Genomic DNA, 17,135 nt, shown 5'->3' with positions numbered 1-17,135 from the left:
CATGGTTCAGGCTACAGACAAGGAACATTGTGACATCACGCTGCCTGTGGAACAGTGATATTAGAGGTGAAACAGCTGCACAGTAGGTTAGGTGAAGGGCTCTGAGAGTGGAAAGGCAGCATGCCTGGGTCCCTGGACAAGGTGAGCCTATGACAAGGTGTCTGAATTTTCGCCTGTATTGTAATATTAAACACTTTATTGTTGTACCCGCCTGCTGATTAAGAAGTCCTCAAGATCAGCTCCACACAGACGTGGAACTGATGATGTTAATGCAGACTATTTAAGAAACTGAGGCTGATCTAAAACATTTCCTTGGATCTAGGACCATTTCGCCTGACTTTTAGGTCCTTCCTCCTCCTAAAGTCCTTTGTATAAGTTAGGAACACCTGACAGAACAGAATTTCAGGAGGTCCCTCAGGTGGGTTTACTTGTGTCTTCTGGTTGTGAGCAGTAAACATGGCTAAAAAGGTTGATGGAATGGTGTTTTAAAACACACACACACACACACAATTTCTGGTCCTCTTAAGGACAAAAGTATGGGTGTACCTACATGGGGCCAGTGGCGCAATGGATAACGCGTCTGACTACGGATCAGAAGATTGTAGGTTCGATTCCTATCTGGCTCGAAAGGGTCATAGGTCCCTGTTTTATGGTATTCCTGTGGAATTCTTATTTACCTCAGACTTGTTGTAGGTTCAATATTCTCGAGCACGACTCATCCAGCAGTCGTTCCATGGTAGGGCTGCAGTAATAGGACCACGGCTAGTTAAAAGTTTCCCATTTGCTGCTGGATTCTATGTGAAGGCCGTCATGTGGTGTGCTGCTTTTGTATTTCAACATGGGTCTCTGAGTCTCTAAACTAGGAAAAAATCTTGTTGAGAAAAGTGTGTGTGAGAGGATCTGTGGGTGCAGGCAGGTGTGTGCACTTGAGTGCTGACCCATTTACATGTGTGAGAGAGACAAGCAAATTGCCTGTGGGATGTAGGCCTACAACTGGAACCAAGCAGCCAGGCATAACCACAGGTAAGGAGGGAGGAAGGCAGTTCATTATTAGAGCAGGATCATGAGCATCTTGCCCTGCTCCCTTCTGCCCCGATCGGCCACGATCGGCCACGACCTCTCTATTAGGGTGGAGGGTGAACATTTCTTGGACCTCAGAAACTGAGGGATGCAGGCCCAATATGTCCTCCAAGGGCCTAGAGGACCCGGTGCCCAATAATGCCTGGTGTTTTTCAGCTTACCCGACCAATCTGGTTGCAAGGCGGATTTTAACAGTACTGCTGAAAAGGGACTCCCAGACAGCCCTGAGGCCATCATTTGCATAGGCCCTCCCCTTCTCTTTGTCTTGCTTCCCACAAAGCAACGCATCGCTGGCAGCAGTATAGATTTGGGGGTTGTGAAGAATAATGACAGGGAGGCTGAAGAAGAGAAAGAAAAGTCCCAGAAGTCCTGCAGGCTTCCTTGCTAAATGCAGCTGGACACATAGAGTGCACCTTCTTTACTGCGAGGTAAATACATTAAAAATGTTGAGGAGAGAAAAATTGAAAAATACATATTAGGAGGAAAGCACTGGAACCTGCTTTATTATTTCAATTAGTCTTGAAAACATAGAACATTTCTCTCCTGAAAGCTGGTAAAAATATGGTACGCTTCACGAATTTGCGTGTCATCCTTGCGCAGGGGCCATGCTAATCTTCTCTGTATCGTTCCAATTTTAGTATATGTGCTGCCGAAGCGAGCACACTTCAGTGATGAACCTACAATGTTTATAAACTCTCTAAATCTACAGTCTCTAGACATAGGGTGGCCTGGCAGAGATGCTCGGATGGCCTGTAAGCATTCAAATCTGAGCCAATGGGCAAAAATGAATGAAGAGTAACAATCCATTATTCTTCACTGCATTTGTGGTCCAAGACTTCACCAATTGGAAGTATGTAGATTATGCCAGGGTTGCAAAGGCTCATGGTTCAGGCTACAGACAAGGAACATTGTGACATCACGCTGCCTGTGGAACAGTGATATTAGAGGTGAAACAGCTGCACAGTAGGTTAGGTGAAGGGCTCTGAGAGTGGAAAGGCAGCATGCCTGGGTCCCTGGACAAGGTGAGCCTATGACAAGGTGTCTGAATTTTCGCCTGTATTGTAATATTAAACACTTTATTGTTGTACCCGCCTGCTGATTAAGAAGTCCTCAAGATCAGCTCCACACAGACGTGGAACTGATGATGTTAATGCAGACTATTTAAGAAACTGAGGCTGATCTAAAACATTTCCTTGGATCTAGGACCATTTCGCCTGACTTTTAGGTCCTTCCTCCTCCTAAAGTCCTTTGTATAAGTTAGGAACACCTGACAGAACAGAATTTCAGGAGGTCCCTCAGGTGGGTTTACTTGTGTCTTCTGGTTGTGAGCAGTAAACATGGCTAAAAAGGTTGATGGAATGGTGTTTTAAAACACACACACACACACACACACACACACACACAATTTCTAGTCCTCTTAAGGACAAAAGTATGGGTGTACCTACATGGGGCCAGTGGCGCAATGGATAACGCGTCTGACTACGGATCAGACGATTGTAGGTTTGATTCCTATCTGGCTCGAAAGGGTCATAGGTCCCTGTTTATGGTATTCCTGTGGAATTCTTATTTACCTCAGACTTGTTGTAGGTTCAATATTCTCGAGCACGACTCATCCAGCAGTCGTTCCATGGTAGGGCTGCAGTAATAGGACCACGGCTAGTTAAAAGTTTCTCATTTGCTGCTGGATTCTATGTGAAGGCCGTCATGTGGTGTGCTGCTTTTGTATTTCAACATGGGTCTCTGAGTCTCTAAACTAGGAAAAAATCTTGTTGAGAAAAGTGTGTGTGAGAGGATCTGTGGGTGCAGGCAGGTGTGTGCACTTGAGTGCTGACCCATTTACATGTGTGAGAGAGACAAGCAAATTGCCTGTGGGATGTAGGCCTACAACTGGAACCAAGCAGCCAGGCATAACCACAGGTAAGGAGAGAGGAAGGCAGTTCATTATTAGAGCAGGATCATGAGCATCTTGCCCTGCTCCCTTCTGCCCCGATCGGCCACGATCGGCCAAGACCTCTCTATTAGGGTGGAGGGTGAACATTTCTTGGACCTCAGAAACTGAGGGATGCAGGCCCAATATGTCCTCCAAGGGCCTAGAGGACCCGGTGCCCAATCATGCCTGGTGTTTTTCAGCTTACCCGACCAATCTGGTTGCAAGGCGGATTTTAACAGTACTGCTGAAAAGGGACTCCCAGACAGCCCTGAGGCCATCATTTGCATAGGCCCTCCCCTTCTCTTTGTCTTGCTTCCCACAAAGCAACGCATCGCTGGCAGCAGTATAGATTTGGGGGTTGTGAAGAATAATGACAGGGAGGCTGAAGAAGAGAAAGAAAAGTCCCAGAAGTCCTGCAGGCTTCCTTGCTAAATGCAGCTGGACACATAGAGTGCACCTTCTTTACTGCGAGGTAAATACATTAAAAATGTTGAGGAGAGAAAAATTGAAAAATACATATTAGGAGGAAAGCACTGGAACCTGCTTTATTATTTCAATTAGTCTTGAAAACATAGAACATTTCTCTCCTGAAAGCTGGTAAAAATATGGAACGCTTCACGAATTTGCGTGTCATCCTTGCGCAGGGGCCATGCTAATCTTCTCTGTATCGTTCCAATTTTAGTATATGTGCTGCCGAAGCGAGCACACTTCATTGATGAACCTACAATGTTTATAAACTCTCTAAATCTACAGTCTCTAGACATAGGGTGGCCTGGCAGAGATGCTCGGATGGCCTGTAAGCATTCAAATCTGAGCCAATGGGCAAAAATGAATGAAGAGTAACAATCCATTATTCTTCACTGCATTTGTGGTCCAAGACTTCACCAATTGGAAGTATGTAGATTATGCCAGGGTTGCAAAGGCTCATGGTTCAGGCTACAGACAAGGAACATTGTGACATCACGCTGCCTGTGGAACAGTGATATTAGAGGTGAAACAGCTGCACAGTAGGTTAGGTGAAGGGCTCTGAGAGTGGAAAGGCAGCATGCCTGGGTCCCTGGACAAGGTGAGCCTATGACAAGGTGTCTGAATTTTCGCCTGTATTGTAATATTAAACACTTTATTGTTGTACCCGCCTGCTGATTAAGAAGTCCTCAAGATCAGCTCCACACAGACGTGGAACTGATGATGTTAATGCAGACTATTTAAGAAACTGAGGCTGATCTAAAACATTTCCTTGGATCTAGGACCATTTCGCCTGACTTTTAGGTCCTTCCTCCTCCTAAAGTCCTTTGTATAAGTTAGGAACACCTGACAGAACAGAATTTCAGGAGGTCCCTCAGGTGGGTTTACTTGTGTCTTCTGGTTGTGAGCAGTAAACATGGCTAAAAAGGTTGATGGAATGGTGTTTTAAAACACACACACACACACACAATTTCTGGTCCTCTTAAGGACAAAAGTATGGGTGTACCTACATGGGCCCAGTGGCGCAATGGATAACGCGTCTGACTACGGATCAGAAGATTGTAGGTTCGATTCCTATCTGGCTCGAAAGGGTCATAGGTCCCTGTTTTATGGTATTCCTGTGGAATTCTTATTTACCTCAGACTTGTTGTAGGTTCAATATTCTCGAGCACGACTCATCCAGCAGTCGTTCCATGGTAGGGCTGCAGTAATAGGACCACGGCTAGTTAAAAGTTTCCCATTTGCTGCTGGATTCTATGTGAAGGCCGTCATGTGGTGTGCTGCTTTTGTATTTCAACATGGGTCTCTGAGTCTCTAAACTAGGAAAAAATCTTGTTGAGAAAAGTGTGTGTGAGAGGATCTGTGGGTGCAGGCAGGTGTGTGCACTTGAGTGCTGACCCATTTACATGTGTGAGAGAGACAAGCAAATTGCCTGTGGGATGTAGGCCTACAACTGGAACCAAGCAGCCAGGCATAACCACAGGTAAGGAGGGAGGAAGGCAGTTCATTATTAGAGCAGGATCATGAGCATCTTGCCCTGCTCCCTTCTGCCCCGATCGGCCACGATCGGCCAAGACCTCTCTATTAGGGTGGAGGGTGAACATTTCTTGGACCTCAGAAACTGAGGGATGCAGGCCCAATATGTCCTCCAAGGGCCTAGAGGACCCGGTGCCCAATAATGCCTGGTGTTTTTCAGCTTACCCGACCAATCTGGTTGCAAGGCGGATTTTAACAGTACTGCTGAAAAGGGACTCCCAGACAGCCCTGAGGCCATCATTTGCATAGGCCCTCCCCTTCTCTTTGTCTTGCTTCCCACAAAGCAACGCATCGCTGGCAGCAGTATAGATTTGGGGGTTGTGAAGAATAATGACAGGGAGGCTGAAGAAGAGAAAGAAAAGTCCCAGAAGTCCTGCAGGCTTCCTTGCTAAATGCAGCTGGACACATAGAGTGCACCTTCTTTACTGCGAGGTAAATACATTAAAAATGTTGAGGAGAGAAAAATTGAAAAATACATATTAGGAGGAAAGCACTGGAACCTGCTTTATTATTTCAATTAGTCTTGAAAACATAGAACATTTCTCTCCTGAAAGCTGGTAAAAATATGGAACGCTTCACGAATTTGCGTGTCATCCTTGCGCAGGGGCCATGCTAATCTTCTCTGTATCGTTCCAATTTTAGTATATGTGCTGCCGAAGCGAGCACACTTCATTGATGAACCTACAATGTTTATAAACTCTCTAAATCTACAGTCTCTAGACATAGGGTGGCGTGGCAGAGATGCTCGGATGGCCTGTAAGCATTCAAATCTGAGCCAATGGGCAAAAATGAATGAAGAGTAACAATCCATTATTCTTCACTGCATTTGTGGTCCAAGACTTCACCAATTGGAAGTATGTAGATTATGCCAGGGTTGCAAAGGCTCATGGTTCAGGCTACAGACAAGGAACATTGTGACATCACGCTGCCTGTGGAACAGTGATATTAGAGGTGAAACAGCTGCACAGTAGGTTAGGTGAAGGGCTCTGAGAGTGGAAAGGCAGCATGCCTGGGTCCCTGGACAAGGTGAGCCTATGACAAGGTGTCTGAATTTTCACCTGTATTGTAATATTAAACACTTTATTGTTGTACCCGCCTGCTGATTAAGAAGTCCTCAAGATCAGCTCCACACAGACGTGGAACTGATGATGTTAATGCAGACTATTTAAGAAACTGAGGCTGATCTAAAACATTTCCTTGGATCTAGGACCATTTCGCCTGACTTTTAGGTCCTTCCTCCTCCTAAAGTCCTTTGTATAAGTTAGGAACACCTGACAGAACAGAATTTCAGGAGGTCCCTCAGGTGGGTTTACTTGTGTCTTCTGGTTGTGAGCAGTAAACATGGCTAAAAAGGTTGATGGAATGGTGTTTTAAAACACACACACACACACACACACACAATTTCTGGTCCTCTTAAGGACAAAAGTATGGGTGTACCTACATGGGGCCAGTGGCGCAATGGATAACGTGTCTGACTACGGATCAGAAGATTGTAGGTTCGACTCCAATCTGGCTCGAAAGGGTCATAGGTCCCTGTTTTATGGTATTCCTGTGGAATTCTTATTTACCTCAGACTTGTTGTAGGTTCAATATTCTTGAGCACGACTCATCCAGCAGTCGTTCCATGGTAGGGCTGCAGTAATAGGACCACGGCTGGTTAAAAGTTTCCCATTTGCTGCTGGATTCTATGTGAAGGCCGTCATGTGGTGTGCTGCTTTTGTATTTCAACATGGGTCTCTGAGTCTCTAAACTAGGAAAAAATCTTGTTGAGAAAAGTGTGTGTGAGAGGATCTGTGGGTGCAGGCAGGTGTGTGCACTTGAGTGCTGACCCATTTACATGTGTGAGAGAGACAAGCAAATTGCCTGTGGGATGTAGGCCTACAACTGGAACCAAGCAGCCAGGCATAACCACAGGTAAGGAGAGAGGAAGGCAGTTCATTATTAGAGCAGGATCATGAGCATCTTGCCCTGCTCCCTTTTGCCCCGATCGGCCACGATCGGCCAAGACCTCTCTATTAGGGTGGAGGGTGAACATTTCTTGGACCTCAGAAACTGAGGGATGCAGGCCCAATATGTCCTCCAAGGGCCTAGAGGACCCGGTGCCCAATCATGCCTGGTATTTTTCAGCTTACCAGACCAATCTGGTTGCAAGGCGGATTTTAACAGTACTGCTGAAAAGGGACTCCCAGACAGCCCTGAGGCCATCATTTGCATAGGCCCTCCCCTTCTCTTTGTCTTGCTTCCCACAAAGCAACGCATCGCTGGCAGCAGTATAGATTTGGGGGTTGTGAAGAATAATGACAGGGAGGCTGAAGAAGAGAAAGAAAAGTCCCAGAAGTCCTGCAGGCTTCCTTGCTAAATGCAGCTGGACACATAGAGTGCACCTTCTTTACTGCGAGGTAAATACATTAAAAATGTTGAGGAGAGAAAAATTGAAAAATACATATTAGGAGGAAAGCACTGGAACCTGCTTTATTATTTCAATTAGTCTTGAAAACATAGAACATTTCTCTCCTGAAAGCTGGTAAAAATATGGTACGCTTCACGAATTTGCGTGTCATCCTTGCGCAGGGGCCATGCTAATCTTCTCTGTATCGTTCCAATTTTAGTATATGTGCTGCCGAAGCGAGCACACTTCAGTGATGAACCTACAATGTTTATAAACTCTCTAAATCTACAGTCTCTAGACATAGGGTGGCCTGGCAGAGATGCTCGGATGGCCTGTAAGCATTCAAATCTGAGCCAATGGGCAAAAATGAATGAAGAGTAACAATCCATTATTCTTCACTGCATTTGTGGTCCAAGACTTCACCAATTGGAAGTATGTAGATTATGCCAGGGTTGCAAAGGCTCATGGTTCAGGCTACAGACAAGGAACATTGTGACATCACGCTGCCTGTGGAACAGTGATATTAGAGGTGAAACAGCTGCACAGTAGGTTAGGTGAAGGGCTCTGAGAGTGGAAAGGCAGCATGCCTGGGTCCCTGGACAAGGTGAGCCTATGACAAGGTGTCTGAATTTTCGCCTGTATTGTAATATTAAACACTTTATTGTTGTACCCGCCTGCTGATTAAGAAGTCCTCAAGATCAGCTCCCCACAGACGTGGAACTGATGATGTTAATGCAGACTATTTAAGAAACTGAGGCTGATCTAAAACATTTCCTTGGATCTAGGACCATTTCGCCTGACTTTTAGGTCCTTCCTCCTCCTAAAGTCCTTTGTATAAGTTAGGAACACCTGACAGAACAGAATTTCAGGAGGTCCCTCAGGTGGGTTTACTTGTGTCTTCTGGTTGTGAGCAGTAAACATGGCTAAAAAGGTTGATGGAATGGTGTTTTAAAACACACACACACACACACACACACACACACACACACACACACAATTTCTGGTCCTCTTAAGGACAAAAGTATGGGTGTACCTACATGGGGCCAGTGGCGCAATGGATAACGCGTCTGACTACGGATCAGACGATTGTAGGTTTGATTCCTATCTGGCTCGAAAGGGTCATAGGTCCCTGTTTATGGTATTCCTGTGGAATTCTTATTTACCTCAGACTTGTTGTAGGTTCAATATTCTCGAGCACGACTCATCCAGCAGTCGTTCCATGGTAGGGCTGCAGTAATAGGACCACGGCTAGTTAAAAGTTTCTCATTTGCTGCTGGATTCTATGTGAAGGCCGTCATGTGGTGTGCTGCTTTTGTATTTCAACATGGGTCTCTGAGTCTCTAAACTAGGAAAAAATCTTGTTGAGAAAAGTGTGTGTGAGAGGATCTGTGGGTGCAGGCAGGTGTGTGCACTTGAGTGCTGACCCATTTACATGTGTGAGAGAGACAAGCAAATTGCCTGTGGGATGTAGGCCTACAACTGGAACCAAGCAGCCAGGCATAACCACAGGTAAGGAGAGAGGAAGGCAGTTCATTATTAGAGCAGGATCATGAGCATCTTGCCCTGCTCCCTTCTGCCCCGATCGGCCACGATCGGCCAAGACCTCTCTATTAGGGTGGAGGGTGAACATTTCTTGGACCTCAGAAACTGAGGGATGCAGGCCCAATATGTCCTCCAAGGGCCTAGAGGACCCGGTGCCCAATCATGCCTGGTGTTTTTCAGCTTACCCGACCAATCTGGTTGCAAGGCGGATTTTAACAGTACTGCTGAAAAGGGACTCCCAGACAGCCCTGAGGCCATCATTTGCATAGGCCCTCCCCTTCTCTTTGTCTTGCTTCCCACAAAGCAACGCATCGCTGGCAGCAGTATAGATTTGGGGGTTGTGAAGAATAATGACAGGGAGGCTGAAGAAGAGAAAGAAAAGTCCCAGAAGTCCTGCAGGCTTCCTTGCTAAATGCAGCTGGACACATAGAGTGCACCTTCTTTACTGCGAGGTAAATACATTAAAAATGTTGAGGAGAGAAAAATTGAAAAATACATATTAGGAGGAAAGCACTGGAACCTGCTTTATTATTTCAATTAGTCTTGAAAACATAGAACATTTCTCTCCTGAAAGCTGGTAAAAATATGGAACGCTTCACGAATTTGCGTGTCATCCTTGCGCAGGGGCCATGCTAATCTTCTCTGTATCGTTCCAATTTTAGTATATGTGCTGCCGAAGCGAGCACACTTCATTGATGAACCTACAATGTTTATAAACTCTCTAAATCTACAGTCTCTAGACATAGGGTGGCCTGGCAGAGATGCTCGGATGGCCTGTAAGCATTCAAATCTGAGCCAATGGGCAAAAATGAATGAAGAGTAACAATCCATTATTCTTCACTGCATTTGTGGTCCAAGACTTCACCAATTGGAAGTATGTAGATTATGCCAGGGTTGCAAAGGCTCATGGTTCAGGCTACAGACAAGGAACATTGTGACATCACGCTGCCTGTGGAACAGTGATATTAGAGGTGAAACAGCTGCACAGTAGGTTAGGTGAAGGGCTCTGAGAGTGGAAAGGCAGCATGCCTGGGTCCCTGGACAAGGTGAGCCTATGACAAGGTGTCTGAATTTTCGCCTGTATTGTAATATTAAACACTTTATTGTTGTACCCGCCTGCTGATTAAGAAGTCCTCAAGATCAGCTCCACACAGACGTGGAACTGATGATGTTAATGCAGACTATTTAAGAAACTGAGGCTGATCTAAAACATTTCCTTGGATCTAGGACCATTTCGCCTGACTTTTAGGTCCTTCCTCCTCCTAAAGTCCTTTGTATAAGTTAGGAACACCTGACAGAACAGAATTTCAGGAGGTCCCTCAGGTGGGTTTACTTGTGTCTTCTGGTTGTGAGCAGTAAACATGGCTAAAAAGGTTGATGGAATGGTGTTTTAAAACACACACACACACACACAATTTCTGGTCCTCTTAAGGACAAAAGTATGGGTGTACCTACATGGGGCCAGTGGCGCAATGGATAACGCGTCTGACTACGGATCAGAAGATTGTAGGTTCGATTCCTATCTGGCTCGAAAGGGTCATAGGTCCCTGTTTTATGGTATTCCTGTGGAATTCTTATTTACCTCAGACTTGTTGTAGGTTCAATATTCTCGAGCACGACTCATCCAGCAGTCGTTCCATGGTAGGGCTGCAGTAATAGGACCACGGCTAGTTAAAAGTTTCCCATTTGCTGCTGGATTCTATGTGAAGGCCGTCATGTGGTGTGCTGCTTTTGTATTTCAACATGGGTCTCTGAGTCTCTAAACTAGGAAAAAATCTTGTTGAGAAAAGTGTGTGTGAGAGGATCTGTGGGTGCAGGCAGGTGTGTGCACTTGAGTGCTGACCCATTTACATGTGTGAGAGAGACAAGCAAATTGCCTGTGGGATGTAGGCCTACAACTGGAACCAAGCAGCCAGGCATAACCACAGGTAAGGAGGGAGGAAGGCAGTTCATTATTAGAGCAGGATCATGAGCATCTTGCCCTGCTCCCTTCTGCCCCGATCGGCCACGATCGGCCAAGACCTCTCTATTAGGGTGGAGGGTGAACATTTCTTGGACCTCAGAAACTGAGGGATGCAGGCCCAATATGTCCTCCAAGGGCCTAGAGGACCCGGTGCCCAATAATGCCTGGTGTTTTTCAGCTTACCCGACCAATCTGGTTGCAAGGCGGATTTTAACAGTACTGCTGAAAAGGGACTCCCAGACAGCCCTGAGGCCATCATTTGCATAGGCCCTCCCCTTCTCTTTGTCTTGCTTCCCACAAAGCAACGCATCGCTGGCAGCAGTATAGATTTGGGGGTTGTGAAGAATAATGACAGGGAGGCTGAAGAAGAGAAAGAAAAGTCCCAGAAGTCCTGCAGGCTTCCTTGCTAAATGCAGCTGGACACATAGAGTGCACCTTCTTTACTGCGAGGTAAATACATTAAAAATGTTGAGGAGAGAAAAATTGAAAAATACATATTAGGAGGAAAGCACTGGAACCTGCTTTATTATTTCAATTAGTCTTGAAAACATAGAACATTTCTCTCCTGAAAGCTGGTAAAAATATGGAACGCTTCACGAATTTGCGTGTCATCCTTGCGCAGGGGCCATGCTAATCTTCTCTGTATCGTTCCAATTTTAGTATATGTGCTGCCGAAGCGAGCACACTTCATTGATGAACCTACAATGTTTATAAACTCTCTAAATCTACAGTCTCTAGACATAGGGTGGCGTGGCAGAGATGCTCGGATGGCCTGTAAGCATTCAAATCTGAGCCAATGGGCAAAAATGAATGAAGAGTAACAATCCATTATTCTTCACTGCATTTGTGGTCCAAGACTTCACCAATTGGAAGTATGTAGATTATGCCAGGGTTGCAAAGGCTCATGGTTCAGGCTACAGACAAGGAACATTGTGACATCACGCTGCCTGTGGAACAGTGATATTAGAGGTGAAACAGCTGCACAGTAGGTTAGGTGAAGGGCTCTGAGAGTGGAAAGGCAGCATGCCTGGGTCCCTGGACAAGGTGAGCCTATGACAAGGTGTCTGAATTTTCGCCTGTATTGTAATATTAAACACTTTATTGTTGTACCCGCCTGCTGATTAAGAAGTCCGCAAGATCAGCTCCACACAGACGTGGAACTGATGATGTTAATGCAGACTATTTAAGAAACTGAGGCTGATCTAAAACATTTCCTTGGATCTAGGACCATTTCGCCTGACTTTTAGGTCCTTCCTCCTCCTAAAGTCCTTTGTATAAGTTAGGAACACCTGACAGAACAGAATTTCAGGAGGTCCCTCAGGTGGGTTTACTTGTGTCTTCTGGTTGTGAGCAGTAAACATGGCTAAAAAGGTTGATGGAATGGTGTTTTAAAACACACACACACACACACACACACACACAATTTCTGGTCCTCTTAAGGACAAAAGTATGGGTGTACCTACATGGGGCCGGTGGCGCAATGGATAACGCGTCTGACTACGGATCAGAAGATTGTAGGTTCGACTCCTATCTGGCTCGAAAGGGTCATAGGTCCCTGTTTTATGGTATTCCTGTGGAATTCTTATTTACCTCAGACTTGTTGTAGGTTCAATATTCTTGAGCACGACTCATCCAGCAGTCGTTCCATGGTAGGGCTGCAGTAATAGGACCACGGCTGGTTAAAAGTTTCCCATTTGCTGCTGGATTCTATGTGAAGGCCGTCATGTGGTGTGCTGCTTTTGTATTTCAACATGGGTCTCTGAGTCTCTAAACTAGGAAAAAATCTTGTTGAGAAAAGTGTGTGTGAGAGGATCTGTGGGTGCAGGCAGGTGTGTGCACTTGAGTGCTGACCCATTTACATGTGTGAGAGAGACAAGCAAATTGCCTGTGGGATGTAGGCCTACAACTGGAACCAAGCAGCCAGGCATAACCACAGGTAAGGAGAGAGGAAGGCAGTTCATTATTAGAGCAGGATCATGAGCATCTTGCCCTGCTCCCTTCTGCCCCGATCGGCCACGATCGGCCAAGACCTCTCTATTAGGGTGGAGGGTGAACATTTCTTGGACCTCAGAAACTGAGGGATGCAGGCCCAATATGTCCTCCAAGGGCCTAGAGGACCCGGTGCCCAATCATGCCTGGTGTTTTTCAGCTTACCCGACCAATCTGGTTGCAAGGCGGATTTTAACAGTACTGCTGAAAAGGGACTCCCAGACAGCCCTGAGGCCATAATTTGCATAGGCCCTCCCCTTCTCTTTGTCTTGCTTCCCACAAAGCAACGCATCGCTGGCAGCAGTATAGATTTGGGGGTTGTGAAGAATAATGACAGGGAGGCTGAAGAAGAGAAAGAAAAGTCCCAGAAGTCCTGCAGGCTTCCTTGCTAAATGCAGCTGGACACATAGAGTGCACCTTCTTTACTGCGAGGTAAATACATTAAAAATGTTGAGGAGAGAAAAATTGAAAAATACATATTAGGAGGAAAGCACTGGAACCTGCTTTATTATTTCAATTAGTCTTGAAAACATAGAACATTTCTCTCCTGAAAGCTGGTAAAAATATGGAACGCTTCACGAATTTGCGTGTCATCCTTGCGCAGGGGCCATGCTAATCTTCTCTGTATCGTTCCAATTTTAGTATATGTGCTGCCGAAGCGAGCACACTTCATTGATGAACCTACAATGTTTATAAACTCTCTAAATCTACAGTCTCTAGACATAGAGTGGCCTGGCAGAGATGCTCGGATGGCCTGTAAGCATTCAAATCTGAGCCAATGGGCAAAAATGAATGAAGAGTAACAATCCATTATTCTTCACTGCATTTGTGGTCCAAGACTTCACCAATTGGAAGTATGTAGATTATGCCAGGGTTGCAAAGGCTCATGGTTCAGGCTACAGACAAGGAACATTGTGACATCACGCTGCCTGTGGAACAGTGATATTAGAGGTGAAACAGCTGCACAGTAGGTTAGGTGAAGGGCTCTGAGAGTGGAAAGGCAGCATGCCTGGGTCCCTGGACAAGGTGAGCCTATGACAAGGTGTCTGAATTTTCGCCTGTATTGTAATATTAAACACTTTATTGTTGTACCCGCCTGCTGATTAAGAAGTCCTCAAGATCAGCTCCACACAGACGTGGAACTGATGATGTTAATGCAGACTATTTAAGAAACTGAGGCTGATCTAAAACATTTCCTTGGATCTAGGACCATTTCGCCTGACTTTTAGGTCCTTCCTCCTCCTAAAGTCCTTTGTATAAGTTAGGAACACCTGACTGAACAGAATTTCAGGAGGTCCCTCAGGTGGGTTTACTTGTGTCTTCTGGTTGTGAGCAGTAAACATGGCTAAAAAGGTTGATGGAATGGTGTTTTAAAACACACACACACACACACAATTTCTGGTCCTCTTAAGGACAAAAGTATGGGTGTACCTACATGGGGCCAGTGGCGCAATGGATAACGCGTCTGACTACGGATCAGAAGATTGTAGGTTCGATTCCTATCTGGCTCGAAAGGGTCATAGGTCCCTGTTTTATGGTATTCCTGTGGAATTCTTATTTACCTCAGACTTGTTGTAGGTTCAATATTCTCGAGCACGACTCATCCAGCAGTCGTTCCATGGTAGGGCTGCAGTAATAGGACCACGGCTAGTTAAAAGTTTCCCATTTGCTGCTGGATTCTATGTGAAGGCCGTCATGTGGTGTGCTGCTTTTGTATTTCAACATGGGTCTCTGAGTCTCTAAACTAGGAAAAAATCTTGTTGAGAAAAGTGTGTGTGAGAGGATCTGTGGGTGCAGGCAGGTGTGTGCACTTGAGTGCTGACCCATTTACATGTGTGAGAGAGACAAGCAAATTGCCTGTGGGATGTAGGCCTACAACTGGAACCAAGCAGCCAGGCATAACCACAGGTAAGGAGGGAGGAAGGCAGTTCATTATTAGAGCAGGATCATGAGCATCTTGCCCTGCTCCCTTCTGCCCCGATCGGCCACGATCGGCCAAGACCTCTCTATTAGGGTGGAGGGTGAACATTTCTTGGACCTCAGAAACTGAGGGATGCAGGCCCAATATGTCCTCCAAGGGCCTAGAGGACCCGGTGCCCAATCATGCCTGGTGTTTTTCAGCTTACCCGACCAATCTGGTTGCAAGGCGGATTTTAACAGTACTGCTGAAAAGGGGCTCCCAGACAGCCCTGAGGCCATCATTTGCATAGGCCCTCCCCTTCTCTTTGTCTTGCTTCCCACAAAGCAACGCATCGCTGGCAGCAGTATAGATTTGGGGGTTGTGAAGAATAATGACAGGGAGGCTGAAGAAGAGAAAGAAAAGTCCCAGAAGTCCTGCAGGCTTCCTTGCTAAATGCAGCTGGACACATAGAGTGCACCTTCTTTACTGCGAGGTAAATACATTAAAAATGTTGAGGAGAGAAAAATTGAAAAATACATATTAGGAGGAAAGCACTGGAACCTGCTTTATTATTTCAATTAGTCTTGAAAACATAGAACATTTCTCTCCTGAAAGCTGGTAAAAATATGGAACGCTTCACGAATTTGCGTGTCATCCTTGCGCAGGGGCCATGCTAATCTTCTCTGTATCGTTCCAATTTTAGTATATGTGCTGCCGAAGCGAGCACACTTTATTGATGAACCTACAATGTTTATAAACTCTCTAAATCTACAGTCTCTAGACATAGGGTGGCCTGGCAGAGATGCTCGGATGGCCTGTAAGCATTCAAATCTGAGCCAATGGGCAAAAATGAATGAAGAGTAACAATCCATTATTCTTCACTGCATTTGTGGTCCAAGACTTCACCAATTGGAAGTATGTAGATTATGCCAGGGTTGCAAAGGCTCATGGTTCAGGCTACAGACAAGGAACATTGTGACATCACGCTGCCTGTGGAACAGTGATATTAGAGGTGAAACAGCTGCACAGTAGGTTAGGTGAAGGGCTCTGAGAGTGGAAAGGCAGCATGCCTGGGTCCCTGGACAAGGTGAGCCTATGACAAGGTGTCTGAATTTTCGCCTGTATTGTAATATTAAACACTTTATTGTTGTACCCGCCTGCTGATTAAGAAGTCCTCAAGATCAGCTCCACACAGACGTGGAACTGATGATGTTAATGCAGACTATTTAAGAAACTGAGGCTGATCTAAAACATTTCCTTGGATCTAGGACCATTTCGCCTGACTTTTAGGTCCTTCCTCCTCCTAAAGTCCTTTGTATAAGTTAGGAACACCTGACAGAACAGAATTTCAGGAGGTCCCTCAGGTGGGTTTACTTGTGTCTTCTGGTTGTGAGCAGTAAACATGGCTAAAAAGGTTGATGGAATGGTGTTTTAAAACACACACACACACACACACACACAATTTCTGGTCCTCTTAAGGACAAAAGTATGGGTGTACCTACATGGGGCCAGTGGCGCAATGGATAACGCGTCTGACTACGGATCAGAAGATTGTAGGTTTGATTCCTATCTGGCTCGAAAGGGTCATAGGTCCATGTTTTATGGTATTCCTGTGGAATTCTTATTTACCTCAGACTTGTTGTAGGTTCAATATTCTCGAGCACGACTCATCCAGCAGTCGTTCCATGGTAGGGCTGCAGTAATAGGACCACGGCTAGTTAAAAGTTTCCCATTTGCTGCTGGATTCTATGTGAAGGCCGTCATGTAGTGTGCTGCTTTTGTATTTCAACATGGGTCTCTGAGTCTCTAAACTAGGAAAAAATCTTGTTGAGAAAAGTGTGTGTGAGAGGATCTGTGGGTGCAGGCAGGTGTGTGCACTTGAGTGCTGACCCATTTACATGTGTGAGAGAGACAAGCAAATTGCCTGTGGGATGTAGGCCTACAACTGGAACCAAGCAGCCAGGCATAACCACAGGTAAGGAGAGAGGAAGGCAGTTCATTATTAGAGCAGGATCATGAGCATCTTGCCCTGCTCCCTTCTGCCCTGATCGGCCACGATCGGCCAATACCTCTCTATTAGGGTGGAGGGTGAACATTTCTTGGACCTCAGAAACTGAGGGATGCAGGCCCAATATGTCCTCCAAGGGCCTAGAGGACCCGGTGCCCAATCATGCCTTGTGTTTTTCAGCTTACCCGACCAATTTGGTTGCAAGGCGGATTTTAACATTACTGCTGAAAAGGGACTCCCAGACAGCCCTGAGGCCATCATTTGCATAGGCCCTCCCCTTCTCTTTGTCTTGCTTCCCACAAAGCAACGCATCGCTGGCAGCAGTATAGATTT

General features: G+C 45.8%; 14 non-coding genes across 14 annotated transcripts; 6 read left to right on the top strand and 8 right to left on the bottom strand.

Moving 5' to 3' along the window:
- The first annotated feature begins 553 nt into the window (after positions 1–553).
- On the top strand, positions 554–626 carry TRNAR-ACG (transfer RNA arginine (anticodon ACG)). Its single transcript has one exon. It is a non-coding gene; the product is annotated as a tRNA-Arg (tRNA).
- Positions 627–1,635: 1,009 nt separating this feature from the next.
- LOC146820674 (U6 spliceosomal RNA) lies at positions 1,636–1,742 on the bottom strand. Its single transcript, XR_014965429.1, has one exon. It is a non-coding gene; the product is annotated as a U6 spliceosomal RNA (small nuclear RNA).
- A 1,867-nt stretch (positions 1,743–3,609) lies between these two features.
- LOC146820673 (U6 spliceosomal RNA) lies at positions 3,610–3,716 on the bottom strand. The gene has a single exon (XR_014965304.1). It is a non-coding gene; the product is annotated as a U6 spliceosomal RNA (small nuclear RNA).
- Positions 3,717–4,487: 771 nt separating this feature from the next.
- On the top strand, positions 4,488–4,561 carry TRNAR-ACG (transfer RNA arginine (anticodon ACG)). The gene has a single exon. It is a non-coding gene; the product is annotated as a tRNA-Arg (tRNA).
- A 1,009-nt stretch (positions 4,562–5,570) lies between these two features.
- Positions 5,571–5,677, bottom strand: LOC146820671 (U6 spliceosomal RNA). The gene has a single exon (XR_014965303.1). It is a non-coding gene; the product is annotated as a U6 spliceosomal RNA (small nuclear RNA).
- Positions 5,678–7,537: 1,860 nt separating this feature from the next.
- Positions 7,538–7,644, bottom strand: LOC146820670 (U6 spliceosomal RNA). Its single transcript, XR_014965428.1, has one exon. It is a non-coding gene; the product is annotated as a U6 spliceosomal RNA (small nuclear RNA).
- A 1,877-nt stretch (positions 7,645–9,521) lies between these two features.
- Positions 9,522–9,628, bottom strand: LOC146820669 (U6 spliceosomal RNA). Its single transcript, XR_014965302.1, has one exon. It is a non-coding gene; the product is annotated as a U6 spliceosomal RNA (small nuclear RNA).
- A 772-nt stretch (positions 9,629–10,400) lies between these two features.
- Positions 10,401–10,473, top strand: TRNAR-ACG (transfer RNA arginine (anticodon ACG)). Its single transcript has one exon. It is a non-coding gene; the product is annotated as a tRNA-Arg (tRNA).
- A 1,009-nt stretch (positions 10,474–11,482) lies between these two features.
- Positions 11,483–11,589, bottom strand: LOC146820667 (U6 spliceosomal RNA). Its single transcript, XR_014965301.1, has one exon. It is a non-coding gene; the product is annotated as a U6 spliceosomal RNA (small nuclear RNA).
- A 782-nt stretch (positions 11,590–12,371) lies between these two features.
- Positions 12,372–12,444, top strand: TRNAR-ACG (transfer RNA arginine (anticodon ACG)). Its single transcript has one exon. It is a non-coding gene; the product is annotated as a tRNA-Arg (tRNA).
- Positions 12,445–13,453: 1,009 nt separating this feature from the next.
- On the bottom strand, positions 13,454–13,560 carry LOC146820665 (U6 spliceosomal RNA). Its single transcript, XR_014965299.1, has one exon. It is a non-coding gene; the product is annotated as a U6 spliceosomal RNA (small nuclear RNA).
- Positions 13,561–14,332: 772 nt separating this feature from the next.
- TRNAR-ACG (transfer RNA arginine (anticodon ACG)) lies at positions 14,333–14,405 on the top strand. The gene has a single exon. It is a non-coding gene; the product is annotated as a tRNA-Arg (tRNA).
- Positions 14,406–15,414: 1,009 nt separating this feature from the next.
- Positions 15,415–15,521, bottom strand: LOC146820663 (U6 spliceosomal RNA). The gene has a single exon (XR_014965298.1). It is a non-coding gene; the product is annotated as a U6 spliceosomal RNA (small nuclear RNA).
- Positions 15,522–16,299: 778 nt separating this feature from the next.
- Positions 16,300–16,372, top strand: TRNAR-ACG (transfer RNA arginine (anticodon ACG)). The gene has a single exon. It is a non-coding gene; the product is annotated as a tRNA-Arg (tRNA).
- Positions 16,373–17,135: the final 763 nt, after the last annotated feature.

The sequence above is a fragment of the Triturus cristatus genome, chromosome 6 (genome assembly GCF_964204655.1).
Source record: "Triturus cristatus chromosome 6, aTriCri1.1, whole genome shotgun sequence".
Taxonomy (NCBI): domain Eukaryota; kingdom Metazoa; phylum Chordata; class Amphibia; order Caudata; family Salamandridae; genus Triturus; species Triturus cristatus.
This window is presented reverse-complemented; position numbering and strand designations above follow the sequence as displayed.